The 18,440-nt window shown below is 42.7% G+C and overlaps 1 protein-coding gene across 1 annotated transcript in view; it reads left to right on the top strand.

The window, feature by feature from the left end:
- The window catches only part of APOD (apolipoprotein D), an 84,760-nt gene that overhangs the window by 33,904 nt on the left and 32,416 nt on the right, over nucleotides 1-18,440 (top strand). The gene's annotated exons all lie outside the window — the stretch shown is intronic.

Genomic DNA, 18,440 nt, shown 5'->3' with positions numbered 1-18,440 from the left:
GTGGGTTTATTTCTGGGCTCTACATTTCCATTGATTTACGTGTCTACTCTTCCACCGATACAAGACTGTCTTGATTATTGCAGCTTTATAGTAAGTCTTGAAGTTAGATAGTGTCCATCCTCTGACTTTGTTCTTCTTCAATGTCGTGATGGCTATTCTGAGTACGGACAGGATTTTGATAGGTAGAAATGGAGGTGAGAGCACTCAGGAGAGGGAACTGAGCAAAGGTTCAATAGAGGGAAGGGGGAGATGCATTGGAGGACAGTGAGTAGTTCCAGTTGTCTGTACCCTAGCTTTATAAATGTAGTAAGTCTGTGTTTCCTAGAAAATGGATGCTTCCAGTCACAGGTAGGGTTGTGCTTTCCCATGGGAATTTGAGTACCCAGGCCTGGAGAGGAAGAGGGGAAGGAGACCTTAGAAACACTTGTGACTGGCTGTCAAGGGCATTTTGCCAGCCATGGAGCCTGGATTTAATATTGTGAACTTTTGTTGATAACATGTCTAACTTTCAGTCTGATATAAGGACAGAGAGAGAGAGAGCCCCCAAAGGGTTTTCCTGGGCAGTTGGTGATACTTGGGAGAAGGCCCTGATTTGGAGTCAGGAGACCTGAGTTCTAGCTTGGGCTCTGCCATTTCTGACCTCATTATGTGGGGCAGTTCATGTCCCCCTCTGCGTCCCAGCTCCTCCGTCTCTACTGTGGGGTGATTAGAGGTGCCCTATCAGATTCCCAGGGAAGAGATTATGAGAAGCAGTTAGGTAATGTGTATGTAAACTATGAAGCACTGCACAAGTGTATGCAGTTATGAAGGAGGTGATCCTTGAAGGAAAGGCACTGTAAGGCATGCAGCATATAGTCGTCGTGTTTCACTTTTCTGCTTCCTTTCCCAAGTAACAGAGCATGCATCTCATCAGTGGGTTTTCATAAGTAATTAGGAGCATCAGTGAGGATGCTCCATATACAGACCCAATCCTGCCCTAGATTTGCTTTCATATATGTGTAAATTCCTGGAAGGCAAAGGACCTACCATTTTTCTGTATGCCCATGGTTCCTAGCACAGTGTCTTACATGTAGGAGACATTCAGTGAGTACAACGTTGGTTTTTTAAAAACAAAACATATTGGGCTTGGTAGGTGTTTATATGATAACATTAGCTGGTCACAAGCTTAGCATGAATCAGATGGTTAAAAAAGTATGTGTGCAATATTTAGTAAAGGAAAAAATGCAGACATGCCATGACGCAGCCATTCCCGTCACAGCTACTGACCCTAGAGAGACTCCCACACATGAGCACAAGGAGTCGTGATCGACAGTGTTCATCTCATCATTGCCTGTAATGGAAACGACCTAAATGCCTGTCGGACAGGGGCATGAATAAACACATTTTAGAAAATTCAATGGATTGCTGAATCACAGTTAAAATGAATCAAATCTCAAAAACTTAAGGTATAGAAAAATACATACAGTGTGTCACAATTTATTTGAAGCTGAAAACGTGTAAAACAATGCTAAGTACTGTTGATTCATACATTTAACCATATGAAAGCATACATGGGAAGGATTAAGCACAAAGTTCTTTTTTTCATTTTTATTGAAATATAGTTGATTTAAATGCAGAGTTCTGATAATGGTTTCTCTAGGGGAGACAGGGAAGGGAGTGTGAAAGGGGTGAGGCTTCAATTGTAGCTGTAATATCTGAAGTAAGTGTGGCTTAAAAGGTGACTTTTGAAGTCTGCAGCAAACGTAACATCATAGTATATTGCCAAAGCAGAGGGGTGGGTTATTAAGTGATTATTTTACTCAATGCTTCTTGTATACCTGATATATTTCACAACTTGAAAAGCCCTTTGTCAACAGGGGTTGGGAGAGCTTTAAATGAAGGTTAGGCTACACTAATAAAAGCAGTGCGCCCCAAACTAGACACAGGATCGGTCTCTCAATTCTGCCATGTGGTGGCACCACACGCCCCAGGGAACACTGACAAATCAGAGCCCAAGGGGTGCGGAGGGGGGTGGGGTTGGATGCTGGAGGGCTCAGGAACTTTCTAGTGTGAGGAAAGTTAAAGGAACAGGAAATGTTTAACTTGGAATAGAGAGGATTCAAAGGGACATAAGACCCCAGTCTTCAAATATCTCAAGTGGGGCAGAAAGCATCCTCCATACCCCGTGTGGTCCCACAGGAGCAAGTGGGGTAGAAGCTGGGAGGGAGAGGGGCAGATCCCACTCACCCTCAGAGCCACAGCTGTGGGACTCCGGATGCCTTGCCCAGCAGTGATAAGGATGAGCAGCTGATCTTCCAGGCTCTGGGGATGCTGTAGGGGGCATTCTTGCTCTGTGTCAGAGGTTGGCTAGGTAACCTACAAGATCCTTTCTGCTGCTGAGATCCTTACAAATTCAAATTTATATGAGCCTATAGTTGTAAAACTATTACAACATTTATTTTTTAGTGCTGATATTCCAAAAGGTAACAATAATGAATATTATTCTATCATCATATCTTCTAGGAGTTTCTATTCTTTTTTTTTTTAAGCTTTTTTTTTTGGTTGCGCCAGGTTTTAGTTGTGGCAGGTGGGCTCCCTAGTTGTGCCTCACGGGCTCCTTAGTTGCAGCACATGTGCTCCTTAGTTGCGGCTCACGGACTCCTTAGTTGTGGCATGTGAACTCTTAGTTGCAACAGGCATGTGGGATTTAGTTGCCTGGCCAGGGATCAAACCCACATCCCCTGCATTGAGAGGCGGACTCTCAACCACTGCGCCACCAGGGAAGCCCCTAGATTCATCTGTTCTTGTATGTATCTGTAGTTCGTTCCTTTTTGTTACTGAGTAGTATCCCACTGTATGGATTTATCACAGTTTGAAGTATTCACCACATAGATATTCATCTGTTCACCAGTTGATGGATATTAGAGTTGTTTCCACTTTGAGTCAGTAAGAATAAAACTGCTGTGAACATTCATGTAGCAGGTCTTTATGTGGACATATGTTTTTATTTCCCTTGGGTAAATACCTCGGTGTGGAATTGCTGGGTCATATGATATGTGTGTATTTAACTTTATGAGAAACTGTCAAAGTGCTCTCCAAAGTGGCTGTGCTATTTTGCACTCCCACCAGCAATATCCGAGGCCTTCTGTTGCTCCACATCCTCACTAACACTTTGTATGGTAAGTCTTTTTAATTTTAACCATTCTAGTGGGTCTATGGTGACATCTCATTTCAGTGTTAATTTGTATTTTCCTAGTGACTAATGATGTTGAACATGCTTATTAGCTGTTCATATAACTTTTTTGATGAGGTGTCTGCTCATTCTTTTGTCCATTTCTTTAATCGAGTTGTTTGTCTTCTTCTTACTAAATTGTAAGAGTTCTTTATGTATAAAGCATATAAGAACTTCATCAGATATATTTGCCAATATTTACCTCCCAGTCTGTGGCTTGTCTTTCATTTTCTTGACAATGTCTTTTTTTTTCTGTTCTTTTTTTTTTAAAGTTTTAAATTTAATTTAATTTTATTTTTATACAGCAGGTTCTTATTAGTCATCAGTTTTATACACATCAGTGTATACATGTCAATCCCAATCACCCAATTCATTCCACCAGCACCACCACCCCTCCGCGGCTTTCCCCCCTTGGTGTCCATACGTTTGTTCTCTACATCTGTGTCTCTATTCCTGTCCTGCAAACCGGTTCATCTGTACCATTTTTCTAGGTTCCACATATATGCGTTAATATACAATATTTGTTTTTCTCTTTCTTACTTACATCACTCTGTATGACAGTCTCTAGATCCATCCACGTCTCAACAAATGACCCAATTTTGTTCCTTTTTATGGCTGAGTAATATTCCATTGTATATATGTACCATACCTTCTTTATCCATTCGTCTGTCGATGGGCATTTAGGTTGCTTCCATGACCTGGCTATTGTAAATAGTGCTGCAATGAACATTGGGGTGCATGTGTCTTTTTGAATTGTGGTTTTCTCTGGGGATATGCCCAGTAGTGGGATTGCTGGATCGTATGGTAATTCTATTTTTAGTTATTTAAGGAACCTCCATACTGTTCTCCATAGTGACTGTATCAGTTTACATTCCCACCAACAGTGCAGGAGGGTTCCCTTTTCCCCACACCCTCTCCAGCATTTGTTGTTTGTAGATTTTCTGATGATGCCCATTCTAACTGGTGTGAGGTGATACCTCATTGTAGTTTTGAGTTGTATTTCTCTAATAATTCACTAATTATTGTTGAGCAGCTTTTCATGTGCTTCTTGGCCATCTGTATGTCTTCTTTGGAGAAATGTCTATTTAGGTCTTCTGCTCATATTTGGACTGGGTTGTTTGTTTTTTTAATATTGAGCTGAATGAGCTGTTTATATATTTTGGAGATTAATCCTTTGTCCGTTGATTCGTTTGCAAATATTTTCTCCCATTCTGAGGGTTGTCTTTTCATCTTGTTTATGGTTTCCTTTGCTGTGCAAAAGCTTTTAAGTTTCATTAGGTCCCACTTGTTTATTTTTGTTTTTATTTCCATTACTCTAGGAGGTGGATCAAAAAAGATCTTGCTGTGATTTATGTCAAAGAGTATTCTTCCTATGTTTTCCTCTAAGAGTTTTACAGTGTCCGGTCTTATATTTAGGTCTCTAATCCATTTTGAGTTTATTTTTGTGTATGGTGTTAGGGAGTGTTCTAATTTCATTCTTTTACAAGTAGCTGTCCAGTTTTCCCAGCACCACTTGTTTAAGAGACTGTCTTTTCTCCATTGTATATCCTTGCCTCCTTTGTCATAGATTAGTTGACCATAGATGCGTGGGTTTACCTCTGGGCTTTCTATCTTGTTCCATTGATCTATATTTCTGTTTTTGTGCCAGTACCATATTGTCTTGATTACTGTAGCTTTGTAATATAGTCTGAAGTCAGGGAGTCTGATTCCTCCAGCTCCGTTTTTTTCCCTCAAGACTGCTTTGGCTATTCGGGGTCTTTTGTGTCTCCATACAAATTTTAAGAGTTTTTGTTCTAGTTCTGTAAAAAAAAAATGCCATTGGTAATTTGATAGGGATTGCATTGAATCTGTAGATTGCTTTGGGTAGTATAGTCATTTTCACAATATTGATTCTTCCAATCCAAGAACATGGTATATCTCTTCATCTGTTTGTATCATCTTTAATTTCTTTCATCAGTGTCTTATAGTTTTCTGCATACAGGTCTTTTGTCTCCCTACGAAGGTTTATTCCTAGGTATTTCTTTTTGTTGCAATGGTAAATGGGAATGGTTCCTTAATTTCTCTTTCAGATTTTTCATCATTAGTGTATAGGAATGCAAGAGATTTCTGTGTATTAATTTTGTATCCTGCAACTTTACCAAATTCATTGATTAGCTCTAGTAGTTTTCTGGTGGCATCTTTAGGATTCTCTATGTATAGTATCATGTCATCTGCAAACAGTGACAGTTTTACTTCTTCTTTTCCAACTTGTATTCCTTTTATTTCTTTTTCTTCTCTGATTGCCGAGGCTAGGACTTCCAAAACTATGTTGAATAATAGCGGTGAGAGTGGATATCCTTGTCTTGTTCCTGATCTTAGAGGAAATGCTTTCAGTTTTTTACCATTGAGAATGATGTTTGCTGTGGGTTTGTTGTATATGGCCTTTCTTATGTTGAGGTAGGTTCCCTCTATGCCCACTTTCTGGAGAGTTTTTATCATAAATGGGTGTTGAATTTTGTCAAAAGCTTTTTCTGCATCTATTGAGATGATCATATGGTTTTTATTCTTCAATTTGTTAATATGGTGTATCACATTGATTGATTTGTGTATATTGAAGAATCTTTGCATCCCTGGGATAAATCCCACTTGATCATGGTGTATGATCCTTTTAATGTGTTGTTGGATTCTGTTTGCTAGTATTTTGTTGAGGATTTTTGCATCTATATTCATCAGTGATATTGGTCTGTAATTTTCTTTTTCTGTAGTATCTTTTTCTGGTTTTGGTATCAGGGTGATGATGGCCTCATAGAATGAGTTTGGAAGTGTTCCTTCCTCTGCAATTTTTTGGAAGAGTTTGAGAAGGATGGGTGTTAGCTTCTCTCAAAATGTTTGATAGAATTCACCTGTGAAGCCATGTGGTCCTGGACTTTTGTTTGTTGGAAGATTTTTAATCACAGTTTCAATTTCATTACTTGTGATTGGTCTGTTCATATTTTCTATTTCTTCCTGGTTCAGTCTTGGAAGGTTATACCTTTCGAAGAATTTGTCCATTTCTTCCAGGTTGTCCATTTTATTGGCATAGAGTTGCTCGTAGTAGTCTCTTAGGATGCTTTGTATTTCTGCGGTGTCTGTTGTAACTTCTCCTTTTTCATTTCTAATTTTATTGATATGAGTCCTCTCCCTCTTTTTTTTGATGAGTCTGGCTAATGGTTTATCAATTTTGTTTATCTTCTCAAAGAACCAGCTTTTAGTTTTACTGATCTTTGCTATTGTTTTCTTTTTTCTATTTCATGTATTTCTGCTCTGATCTTTATGATTTCTTTCCTTCTGCTAACTTTGGGTTTTGTTTGTTCTTCTTTCTCTAGTTCCTTTTGGTGTAAGGTTAGATTGTTTATTTGAGATTTTTCTTGTTTCTTGAGGTAGGCTTGTATAACTATAAACTTCCCTCTTAGAACTGCTTTTGCTGCATCCCATAGGTTTTGGATTGTTGTGTTTTCATTGTCATTTGTCTCTAGGTATTTTCTGATTTCCTCTTTGATTTCTTAAGTGATCTCTTGATTATTTAGTAACGTAGTGTTTAGCCTCCATGTGTTTGTGTTTTTTACATTTTTTCCCCTGTAATGCATTTCTAATCTCATAGCGTTGTGGTCAGAAAAGATGCTTGATATGATTTCAGTATTCTTAAATTTACTGAGGCTTGATTTGTGACCCAAGATGTAATCTATCCTGGAGAATGTTCCATGCGCACTTGAGAAGAAAGTGTAATCTGCTGTTTTTGGATGCAATGTCCTATAAATATCAATTAAATCTATCTGGTCTATTGTGTCATTTAAAGCTTCTGTTTCCTTATCTATTTTCATTTTGGATGATCTGTCCATTGGTTTAAGTGAGGTGTTAAAGTCCCCCACTATTATTGTGTTACTATCGATTTCCTCTTTTATAGGTGTTAGCAGTTGCCTTATGTATTGAGGTGCTCCTATGTTGGGTGCATATATATTTATAATTGTTATATTTTCTTCTTGGATTGATCCCTTGTTCATTATGTAGTGTCCTTCCTTGTCTCTTGTAACATTCTTTACTTTAAAGTCTATTTTATCTGATATGAGTATCGTTACTCCAGCTTTCTTTTGATTTCCATTTGCATGGAATATCTTTTTCCATCCCCTCACTTTCAGTCTGTATGTGTCCCTAGGTCTGAAGTGGGTCTCTTGTAGACAGCATATATACGGGTCTTGTTTTTTGTATCCATTCAGTGAGCCTGTGTCTTTTGGTTGGAGCATTTAATCCATTCACATTTAAGGTAATTATGGATATGTATGTTCCTATGACTATTTTCCTAACTGTTTTGGGTTTGTTTTTGTAGGTCCTTTTCTTCTCTTGTGTTTCCCACTTAGAGAAGTTCCTTTAGCATTTTTTGCAGAGCTGGTTTGGTGGTGCTGAATTCTCTTAGCTTTAGCTTGTCTGTAAAGCTTTTGATTTCTCCATTGAATCTGAATGAGATCCTTGCTGGGTAGAGTCATCTTGGTTGTAGGTTCTTCCCTTTCATCACTTTAAGTATATCATGCCACTCCCTTCTGGCTTGTAGAGTTTCTGCTGAGAAATCAGCTGTTAACCTAATGGGAGTTCCCTTGTATGTTATTTGTCGTTTTTCCCTTGCTGCTTTCAATAATTTTTCTTTGTCTTTAATTTTTGCCAATTTGATTACTATGTGTCTTGGTGTGTTTCTCCTTGGGTTTATCCTGTGTGGGACTCACTGCATTTCTTAGACTTGGGTGGCTATTTCCTTTCCCATGTTAGGGAAGTTTTCAACTATAATCTCTGCAAATATTTTCTCTGGTCCTTTCTCTCTCTCTTCTCCTTCTGGGACCCCTATAATGCAAATATTGTTGCATTTAATGTTGTCCCAGAGGTCTCTTAGGCTCTCTTCATTTCTTTTCATTCTTTTTTCTTTATTCTGTTCAGCAGTGAATTCCACCATTCTGTCTTCCAGGTCACTTATCCGTACTTCTGCCTCAGTTATTCTGCTATTGATTCCTTCTAGTGTAGTTTTCATTTCAGTTATTGTATTGTTCATCTCTGTTTGTTTGTTCTTTAATTCTACTATGTCTTTGTTAAACATTTCTTTCATCTTCTCGATGTTTGCCTCCATTCTTTTTCCGAGGTCCTGGATCATCTTCACTATCATTATTCTGAATTCTTTTTCTGGAAGGTTTCCTATCTCCACTTCATTTAGTTGTTTTTCTGGGATTTTATCTTGTTCCTTCATCTGGTACATAGCCCTCTGCCTTTTCATCTTGTCTGTCTTTCTGTGAACGTGGTTTTTGTTCCACAGGCTGCAGAATTGTAGTTCTTCTTGCTTCTGCTGTCTGCCCTCTGGTGGGTGAGGCTGTCTAAGAGGCTTGTGTAAGTTTCCTGATGGGAGGGACTGGTGGTGGGTAGAGCTGACTGTTGCTCTGGTGGGCAGAGCTCAGTAAAACTTTAATCCACTTGACTGCTGATGGGTGGGGCTGGGTTCCCTCCCTGTTGTTTGTTTGGCCTGAGGCAAGCCAACACTGGGGCCTACCTGGACTCTTTGGTGGGGCTAATGGCAGACTCTGGGAGGGCTCGCACCAAGGAGTACTTCCCAGAACTTCTGCTGCCAGTGTCCTTGTCCCCACAGTGAGCCACAGCCACCCCCCGCCTCTGCAGGAGATCCTCCAACAGTAGCAGGTAGGTCTGGTTCAGTCTCCCCTGGGGTCACTGCTCCTTCCCCTGGGTCGCACTGCGCACACTACTTTGTGTGTGCCCTCCAGGAGTGGAGTCTCTGTTTCCCCCAGTCCTGCTTGACAATGTCTTTTGAAGAGTAAATTTTTAAAAATTGATGAAGTCCAGTTGGTAATTTCTCTTTTATGGCCCATATGTTTTGTGCTCTAAAAATATCTAACCAAGGCTCATGAAGATTTTGGCCTACATTTTCTTCTAAGCTTTTGGCCAGAATATGATTTGACTGAATCCTGACTCTCTCCAGAATAGCTGCACGTGCCCCCTCCCACCAGCAGCTCAGGTTTCCTCTAACCCACAGCTCCGCAACGTTTGGCATTATTCAGCTTTCTAACATCTGCCAGTCTAATAGGTAAAAAGTGATATTGCTTTGTTATTTTACTTTGTACTGTTCTGATGACTGAATTAAGTCAGTGTGCCTGTTATCTATGTGACTCCCAGTTGATTTTCTTCTCTTGTGTATCCTCAGTTGAAAGTGTTTCCCAGGCTCTTTTCTGAGCTTCCCACAAGTATCATTTGGTCCTTCTGCCTTGTTTATTGTCATCACTGATGGCAATCAGATGTAATCAGAGGCAAACTAATTCTTTCCCCCAGTCATTGACTTACATGGTGAGTGGTATCATGAACAAGCAGGTGCCTGAATTTCAGGAGGAAGCCTCCATCAGTAGGGCTTTTGCTCCTACAGTGTTTGTTTTCTTTTTAATTGCAACAAGTAATGCAACAGCCAGACTTTTTAGACATCATATTTGGGCTCTGTACTCAAGAAGGGAAACTATTCCTTTCTCAAGATGTTTGCTCCTTGCTAATAACATTGGAAAGTCATCATTATTCCGTCTTTCTCCTCTCTGGGAAAGACAGATGTGGCTACATGAATTATCTGTTTTAGAGTCCAAGGCTCTGTCTTGAACATGTGTGCAATTCTGTGAGGCAGGTCAGGCCTATGCTGTGGAAGAAGTAGGCTCAAAAGTAGAATTTGGAAAACGAATAATACTCTGTCCAAATACTCTCTCAGTAACAAGCCAAATAAAAAATGATATAAACCTCCTCTACGTACTTTAACAATTATAAACAACATTTTAGGTATTATACTAAAATGTCAGTGCTTAGACCACTGCAGGCTGACTGCACAAGTTAAGCAGCGTCAGGATCAAGCTACATAAACCCTTCAGGGGTAGATTCTTGTAAGGTCAAAAGGGCAGTCAGATTTCCCTTTGAGAGTCCCTGGGATCCTGTCACACATCATCTCAGAAACTGTTTTGCAAGTGTGGGTCATCGTTTTCTCTGGTCATCTGTAGACTGTATTTTCATCCTGGATATTCTCTGAGTTCTACCCACAGTATAGTTTCCTTCTCCTTCTAGTCTGATCTCATCTCCTGCACAGGTGGCCACATTTTACTACTCGAGGTACTACATTTAGCAAGGAAAATCTGATGCTTTAAGAAGCAAAAAATGTGCATCTCTACACCTCACCCCCATTGATGCACATCACCTCAGCTATGGATACATTCAAGAAGAAAAGGGCTGTCCTGGTTTCAGAAGAATAACTCATTGGGAGCCACTCCAGTGTTTAGTAGCAGAAGGGTAATGTTTGTACAGGGCCACAGTATACAGTTGTGCAGTTGGTGCACTGCACATAAAGAGCCAGTAGAACTTGTGAATGGGGACTGAAATCCAAGCTGAGTGTCCTGACTTGGAGATGGCTCTTCCCAAAAGGGGCAGCACAAAGGTGCCCTGTAAGCTACCAGAGGCCCCCACAGGGTCAGTGCTGGATCCCAGAGGGCCAGACCCAGGGCTTAGGGAAGGATGAGAACAGGCTCAGGTTGCTGTTCTATTGCACCTTGTAGAAATGATATGCTTAGGAGGCTGCCTGAGAGATTGCACATGAGTGACATCAGAGAAAAGGGCTACATCAGCAGTTCTCAATGGAGGAAGGGGGAAGGGGTTGCCCCCGAAGGATAGTTGGCAAGATCTTGAGGTATTTTTGATTGTCATGACTGGGGGCTGCTACTGGCGGTTAGAGGCCAGAGATGCTGCTAAACGTCCTACAAGCCACAGGACATGCTCCATATTAGAATTATCTGATCCAAAAAATCAATAGTGCCACTGTTGAGAAACGCTGGGTGATGTGAAGATAAGAGGAATGAGTTTCCTCCCTAGGTGGATGTGTGGGTAGTAATGTGGTTGTTTTAACCTATATTTAAGAGTGGCCCGTTGTATACTTCAGGTTTTTCCTTGAAGTAAAGGTTCTTACTCCACCCCAATCCTACCCCATCCCACTCTCATTTCCTTCCCACCTGTCCCCCTGGTGCCGTGGGAGAACATGATGCTCAAAAGAAACTTCTGCATAATGATTGTGCGAGTGTCCATGTGCATGTGTCTACGTGTGTGTGAGAGAGAAACCAAGACAGACTGAGAAACAGAAAAAGACACTTAGAAATGCAGAAAGAGGTGTGCAGAGAAAGACAGATAGTGAGGGAGTCGGGCGAGAGGTAGATGGAAAGAGAGAAAAAAACCCACAGAGGACTGATCTCCAGCTAATTTTTTTTTCCCAACAAATCCCACCTGTAATATGCTGGAGCCTGGAAACTCAGTGATAACAAGTCCAGGTTCCTGCATTCCACAGTCTCTCCAAGAGACAAAGGCCACCAGCTGTAACAAGTGTGGAAAGTAGAAAGCTCACAATAAGTCACAAGCAAAGCTGCAGGGAACGTGGAGGAGGGGCGCACTTGGTTCTGAGAGTGAGGTGGGAGCACCGGGGGAGGCTTCAGGGGAGGCGACCACTGAGGTGATGAGGGAGGAGAAGCATTTTGTTGTGGGAACAGAATGAGGAGTGAGGATTCTTGGTAGGTGGGTTTGGGGAATGGCAGAGGGTTGGGAGGTGAGGATGCAGGGTGGACCTGGGCATGGAGGAGTAGCGGTGAGAAAGGAGGTTGAAAAGGGCAGTTATGACCTGCATGAACCCACAGGGCAGGATTAGACCTTGAATCCGTGCTTGAAGTTGTACATGTGGAGGATACCTGGAGTTTCTTGTGTAATATTTCCTCACCTCTTTCCAGCTTTTGCCCTTTCAGTGAGGCCTACCCCAGTGACCCTATGAAAAACTTCACCCACCCCCTGGCATCCCCAGCCCCTCTATCCTTTCTATAGTACTCATCACCTAATAACATGTTATATACAATTTATTTATTAATTTAATGTTTTTATTCCTTGACTAGAATATAAACTTCATGAGAGCAGGGATTTTCTTTCTTTTTTTTAAAATTTATTTATTTATTTATTTATTTCTGGCTGCATTGGGTCTTCGTTGGTGCGCATGGGCCTTCTCTAGTGGCAGTGAGCGGGGGCCACTCCTCGTCATGGTGTGCAGGCTTCTCACTGCAGTGGCCTCTCATTGCAGAGCACCAGCTCCAGGCACACGGGCGTCAGCAGTTGTGGCACATGGGCTCAGTAGTTGTGGCTCGCGGGTTCTAGAGCACAGGCTGAGTAGTTGCGGTACACGGGCTTAGTTGCTCCGCGGCATGTGGGATCTTCCCCAACCAGGGCTCGAACCCATGTCCCCTGCTTTGGCAGGCGGATTCCCAACCACTGTGCCACCAGGGAAGTCCCAGGGATTTTCTTCTGTTTACTAATGTATCTAAACCAGTACATCGTGCATCATAAATGCTCAATAAATATTTGCTGAATGGATGAACATGGGAGCTGGAGACATTCCCCCAGCTGTCAGCCCCTTCCCAGAACCTTACATTTCTGATAGCTGCTCCTCAGGAGGTATGATAGTTTTCTAGTGTTGCATAACAAATTACCACAAACTTAGGGGTTTAAAACAACACACATGTTTTATCTCACAGTTGCTGTGCGTCAGGAATCCCAGCAAAGCTTATCTGGATCTGCTGTTTAGGGTCTTTTAAAACTGTAATCAGGGTGTCAGCTGGTATAACTGAGTCACTTGGCTGTATGGCAGCAATTAACACAACATTGTAAATCAACTATACTTCAATTTAAAAAAAGAAAAGGGTGTCAGCTGGGGCTGAGTCTCACCTGAGGCTCTGCTGAGGAAAGGTCCAATTCCAAAGTTCCCTCAGGTTGTTGGCAGAGCCCAGTTCCTGCGGCTACGTGACACAGAGCTTCAGTTTCTTGTTGGCTGTTGGCCAGAGGCTGTTCTTAGCTCCTAAAGCCAAGTTTCTTGGCACGTGGGATTCCCCAGCGTGGTCACTTGCTTCCTCAAAGCTATAGCAAGGGAGACAGAAACTCCAGCAAGATGGGCACAACAATTTTATGTAACAGAATAATGTAATTACATACACATAGTCACCCACATCCTGTCACCTTTGTCTTATGGTAGAATCAAGCAAGTCATAAGTTCTACCCACACTCAACGGGAGGGGATCACACAAGGGCGTGAACACCAGGAGGTGGGATCAGAGGGGCCATTTTGACAGAAAGTCCACCTCAGGAGGTGACAGCTGGCGGTGATGCTTCTCCTTTGCATGCAGGCAGTCCCTTGGTCTTATGCACACCTCAACCTCTGCACCGTATTAGAGTTATTTACATATGCTAAATATGTATAACATATTTACATATGCCTCTCCCACAAGATTGGGGGCAGGAATCATTCTCACTCCTCTTCAGAGTCAGCATCTAGCACAAAGCCTGGCACATAGGAAGTCATCAGTTTGGGAAGAATGGGTAAAAGGATGGGTGGATGGATGGATAGTGAATGGATTTATGATATATGGATGGAAGAAAGGCAGAAAATAAGGGAAAATGTGGTAACAAAACAAGGTGAAGGCAAAGCACCTGGACAGAAGGAGTGTGGCCCTCACCTGACAGCGGGCCACACACTGTGAAATGAGAAGGTGAAGCAACAGGTATGGATCTGCCCACAGTCCCAGCCTCATTCCTGGAACCGTCACTTGGACTCTTCCTACCAGGGCAGCCAAGAGACCAGAGGCAGGTAGCCCCTCTTTCCCAGAGCTTCTGTTTTCTCTTCAGGAAATAGGAGTGGAAAAAATCATGAGGGATGACCAAATGTTCCATGTATGAAGACACCAATGAAATCCTGCATCTCTTTGTGACTTTGGCAGGTCTGAAGGCAATTTCCTAAGAAATAAGCTGAAGGAAGAAAGCATTACTTTGTAATCCTCTCCAAGGCTCAAGGGAAAGGCTTTGGATAGCAAAGGACTTTAAAAGTGCTTCAAGCAATAAATATTGAATTTTGAGCGAACCTCCTTGAGCTCCTGCTGCAGTGAGGGGTGATGAATCCAGGCCTTGGCCTCTGAGTTCAAGATGGAAGCCGGGTCACAGGCATGCCTGGTGCTGGAGATGGGGTCTCAGGCTGTTGTTCCTCTATCAGAACTGTGAGACGGCTATCCCAGGACAGACTCAGCTGATGATGCTTATGTGTTTTCCACCCAGTAATGCCTTGTGGGAGGAAAGATGGCGACACATTTTCTGGCTGAGAGCTTTAGGCTGGGTGACCTTAGGTTAAAACTTTACGTGTGTGCATATATTTTTTCCCCTTTTGCTTGAATTTTTATGATTTCTTTTGTTCACTTGATCAGTGACAGGTCATTTGTTTTATGTCAGGTAAAGGCCACTAATAGCCAAGGTGAGTGAATTTTGTGACAAGGTCACACCAGAGGCTATACTATTTATGTCATATGTGCTAATCAGGGCCAGACAGTAAGGCTGAGGAACACCATTGTCTTTAGAGGTGACAACTGAGCCTTTGCACGGGTCCGTGTTTGTAAGAGCCTTTATAACAGAAGTCTGCGAAATGTTTGGTGCTTAGTCTCCCTGGTGTTGATGAACCACAGAAACTCTGGGTATTCTGACCCATGAAGAAAATGTCAGGCTCCAGGACAAGGCACTTTTTTCTTTTTTAAAATCTAAGATGAAACGTAATGCCATCTAGGAAGGAGTGGGTATTCATGGGTATTTTGAGGACATATAGGTAAAGTGAGTTCAGAAATAATAGAGTATATGGAAAGATATGCAGAGGCTAACTTAAATAAATATTTTAACCTGGATTTCTCTTGCTGTGTTTTCTTTATAACCTATCAGCCTGCCACCACCAAGCTAAAGGAGCTTAAAGCCAATCTGGAAAATCCAATGAATAACAGTGGGGCTTTATTTACTAAAATTGCCCTGAGAGCAAAACAGTAAGGAGAACTTGAAATTTCCCAGCACAGTGTTCATCCTTGTTTTGAAAGCAATGTCCTCATTTGAGAAGAAAGGGGCTTTAATCTCTTCCTCATCACATTGGCTCCTCTCCTAGCTTTTTGTTTGAGTTCTTCCTGTCCTCTGTAGAATTCCAAACATGAGGAGCATCATTCCTCTGGATCCAAAACCAGTAACTTGACCTGGAAACATCATGAGAAACATTAGAAGACCACTAGTTCCTTGCTGGGGTCTCTGTGTCTTGAGTCCACACTTCAGGCCCAAACCTTTAAAAGCTTTTTTTTTCCCCTAAAATTTATTTATTTATTTATTTTTGGCTGTGTTGGGTCTTTGTTGCTGCGCGGGGCTTTCTCTAGTTGCGGCGAGCGGGGGCTACTCTTCGTTGCGGTGTGCGGGCTTCTCATTGCGGTGGCTCCTCTTGTTGTGGAGCATGGGCTCTGGGCACGCGGGCTTCAGTAGTTGTGGCACGCAGGCTCAGTAGTTTGGCTTACGGGCTCTAGAGCACAGGCTCAATAGTTGTAGCGCATGGGCTTAGCTGCTCCGCGGCATGTGGGATCTTCCCGGACCAGGGCTCGAACCCGTGTCCCCTGCGTTGGCAGGCGGATTCTTAACCACTGTGCCACCAGGGAAGCCCCTAAAAGCTTTAAAAGTTGACTTGGCTCAGGTGGGAAGCTTTTGTATAAAGGCAGCAATAAGTACTGATTCTCCTGCTGGGGGCATAGCACATTGCTCAGCATGCTGAGGGAACACAAAAGGATTAAAGTCATGACCCTTACCCTCTGGTGACAGATGTGACTTATTCCAGGATCACTGGGAACCCCTGACCAGGGAACTGACTCTAACTGGGGAGCATTTCCAGCTCAGGTCGTACCTAGTGTTCACAGCCAGTCTGAGTGGCTTCATCCTGGGTTCCCGGGCAGCGTCAAGGAAAATGCAGAGCCATCACCACACTTGTTTCCTCAGAATGGACTAATGTAGAAGATTTTCTGTGAAGGAGAAAGTGCATCATATCACAACACACACACACACACACACACACACACACACACCCCAGTTGTCTGTCGCGAGCACGTGCTGCATATTCTCTCAGGGTCCACCTTGTGTCCCATCCCTTCCCCTGACTACTATCTTAATGGAGAGGTTTCTGATGGTACAGCCTGGACTCACTCTCAGTAACTGATTCTTAGTAAATCGTCTCTGTTAGAATGAAGGACTTCCTTTCCATATACTTCCCCCTTTCAACATCAGATCAAAAGGAAGGAAAAAGATGACTCACCATCCCCTGTTCTCCCAGTGAACTTGTATGACTGTCTCTTTCCTCCTGAACCTGGTTCTCTCAAACTGCTAGCTTTCCATCTCTATTCATATTTCTTCTTAAGAAATTTAACCACTGTGGAGTATTTTTCAAACGGATGAACACTTCTAACAAAAACTGCTTTCTTGATGGGTCCATATCCTTCTGACTTTCTAATATTTAAAAATGCATCTGGATACAAAGGCCTTCCCCATCTATCTTATCTGGAATAGGTCCTACCCTCCTGTCCACCCTGGCTCACCTTTCTCTATACAGCCCCACTCGTTTTTAAAATCAAGTTTTGTTTGTTTACTTGAATTTTTGGTCTGTCCTCCCCTGCTGGGCTGTAAGCTCCATGAGGGCAGAGACCACATCTGTTCTGCTCTCCAATGTACCCCCAGCACCTAGCAGAGTGCCTGCCATGTAGGAGAATCTTGTTAGAACTTTTGTTGAATGGATAAATAAAGTAGAATGTACATAATAAGTGATATATCACTTAGCTAATTAATTTTAAATAAGCTTAACAAATTTAAATAAATTTCCTTAGCTAATTAAAAGTGAAATGCTGGGCTTCCCTGGTGGCGCAAGTGGTTGAGAGTCCGCCTGCCGATGCAGGGTACACGGGTTCATGCCCTGGTCCGGGAAGATACCACATGCTGCAGAGTGGCTGGGCCCGTGAGCCATGGCCGCTGAGCCTGCGCATCCGGAGCCTGTGCTCCGCAACGGGAGAGGCCACAACAGTGAGAGGCCCGCGTACCGCAAAAAAAAAAAAAAAGTGAAATGCAGGGTGAAGTAGAGTGGAGGGTAAGCAATGCCAGCTTTGTCAGGATTGAGTCTTAGGAGAGTGGAGCAGAGTACATAGGAGCTAACAGAGCTGACGGGTCAAACAAAGGCACCTGTCATCATGGGTGTAAATGCCCACAGCTGCCCAGGGGTCAGGGAAGCTGAGGGAGGACCTAGGGGAGGTGAGGGCAGATATGGGCCTGGTCCCTGCTTCATGCAAAGGAGGTGGGCCAGCAGATACACGACCATATGTGTGAGCTACAAAATGACTGCTGCTTCACTTCCACCCTCCAAATCTCACATGAGAATCCCTCTGGTGGCCCACCCTATTCCAAAAACATGAAGGAAAGGAAAGTGTGATGTAGCCTAGCCAAGTTAACACATTACAAAGCCACTACAGTAGGCACTCACTGTTTGTTGAAGGACTGCTTGAATGAATGAATGCTTGAACAAATGAATGATTCAATGAGCTGGCATGGCAGCAAGAGGCATTTGGCCATCTGGTCTCACCAGAATGAACACTCTGTGAGGGATGGGATTTTTGCAGGTTTCGTTCATTGCTGTATCCCCACTACATGGAATTGTACCTGGCCCATGTGGGTGCTTGAGAAAATTTTGTGGAACGAATATTGAATGGTTCTGGCCCAAAGTCAAAAGGACTTGTGTGGAGTCACTAGAAGACACAAACTGAATGAAAATTTTTCTTTGGTACAGGGTGTGGGAAATGCATGAGGAGCCATTTTATACATTTAGCATAAATGGGCATGACGTGAAACAAAGGCAAAACCATATTTCCTTCTCTTGCAACATATCTCAAGAGAGCAAAATATAAAATCGTTGTAGTGACAGTGGAGCAAATATCATAAATAATATATCAGTTATAGAGAAGCCTGGCTACTAAGAGCCAAGAATCCTGGCTAAGGGGGACGAGAGGGGAGAGGAAAAGTGAGTTAGAAACATTTTATTCACAGCCTTCTCCAGGTCCAGGTGGGAAGCTACAAAGCAGAGTAAGTCCTAGAAGTGGCCTTGACCTGCTGTGAAACCTGACAGGCCACGGATACCCCAGGGCCAGAGTCATTCAATTACAACCAGGCTATACCCTTAGGCAGGCTCCTAGAACTTAGTCCTGGGAGGGCTCAAGGTTTAGCTCAAATATTCCACTTCTCTGTTGGCAGGTCTCTGTCGGAAGGTCTCACATGAACTCTGATGCAATTGGAGCATCTCTTTCACCTT

This window comes from Grampus griseus (genome assembly GCF_964374135.1).
Source record: "Grampus griseus genome assembly, chromosome: 5".
NCBI lineage: Eukaryota > Metazoa > Chordata > Mammalia > Artiodactyla > Delphinidae > Grampus > Grampus griseus.
The sequence above is the reverse complement of the archived record's forward strand: the minus strand, read 5'-3'. Positions and strand labels throughout refer to the sequence as shown.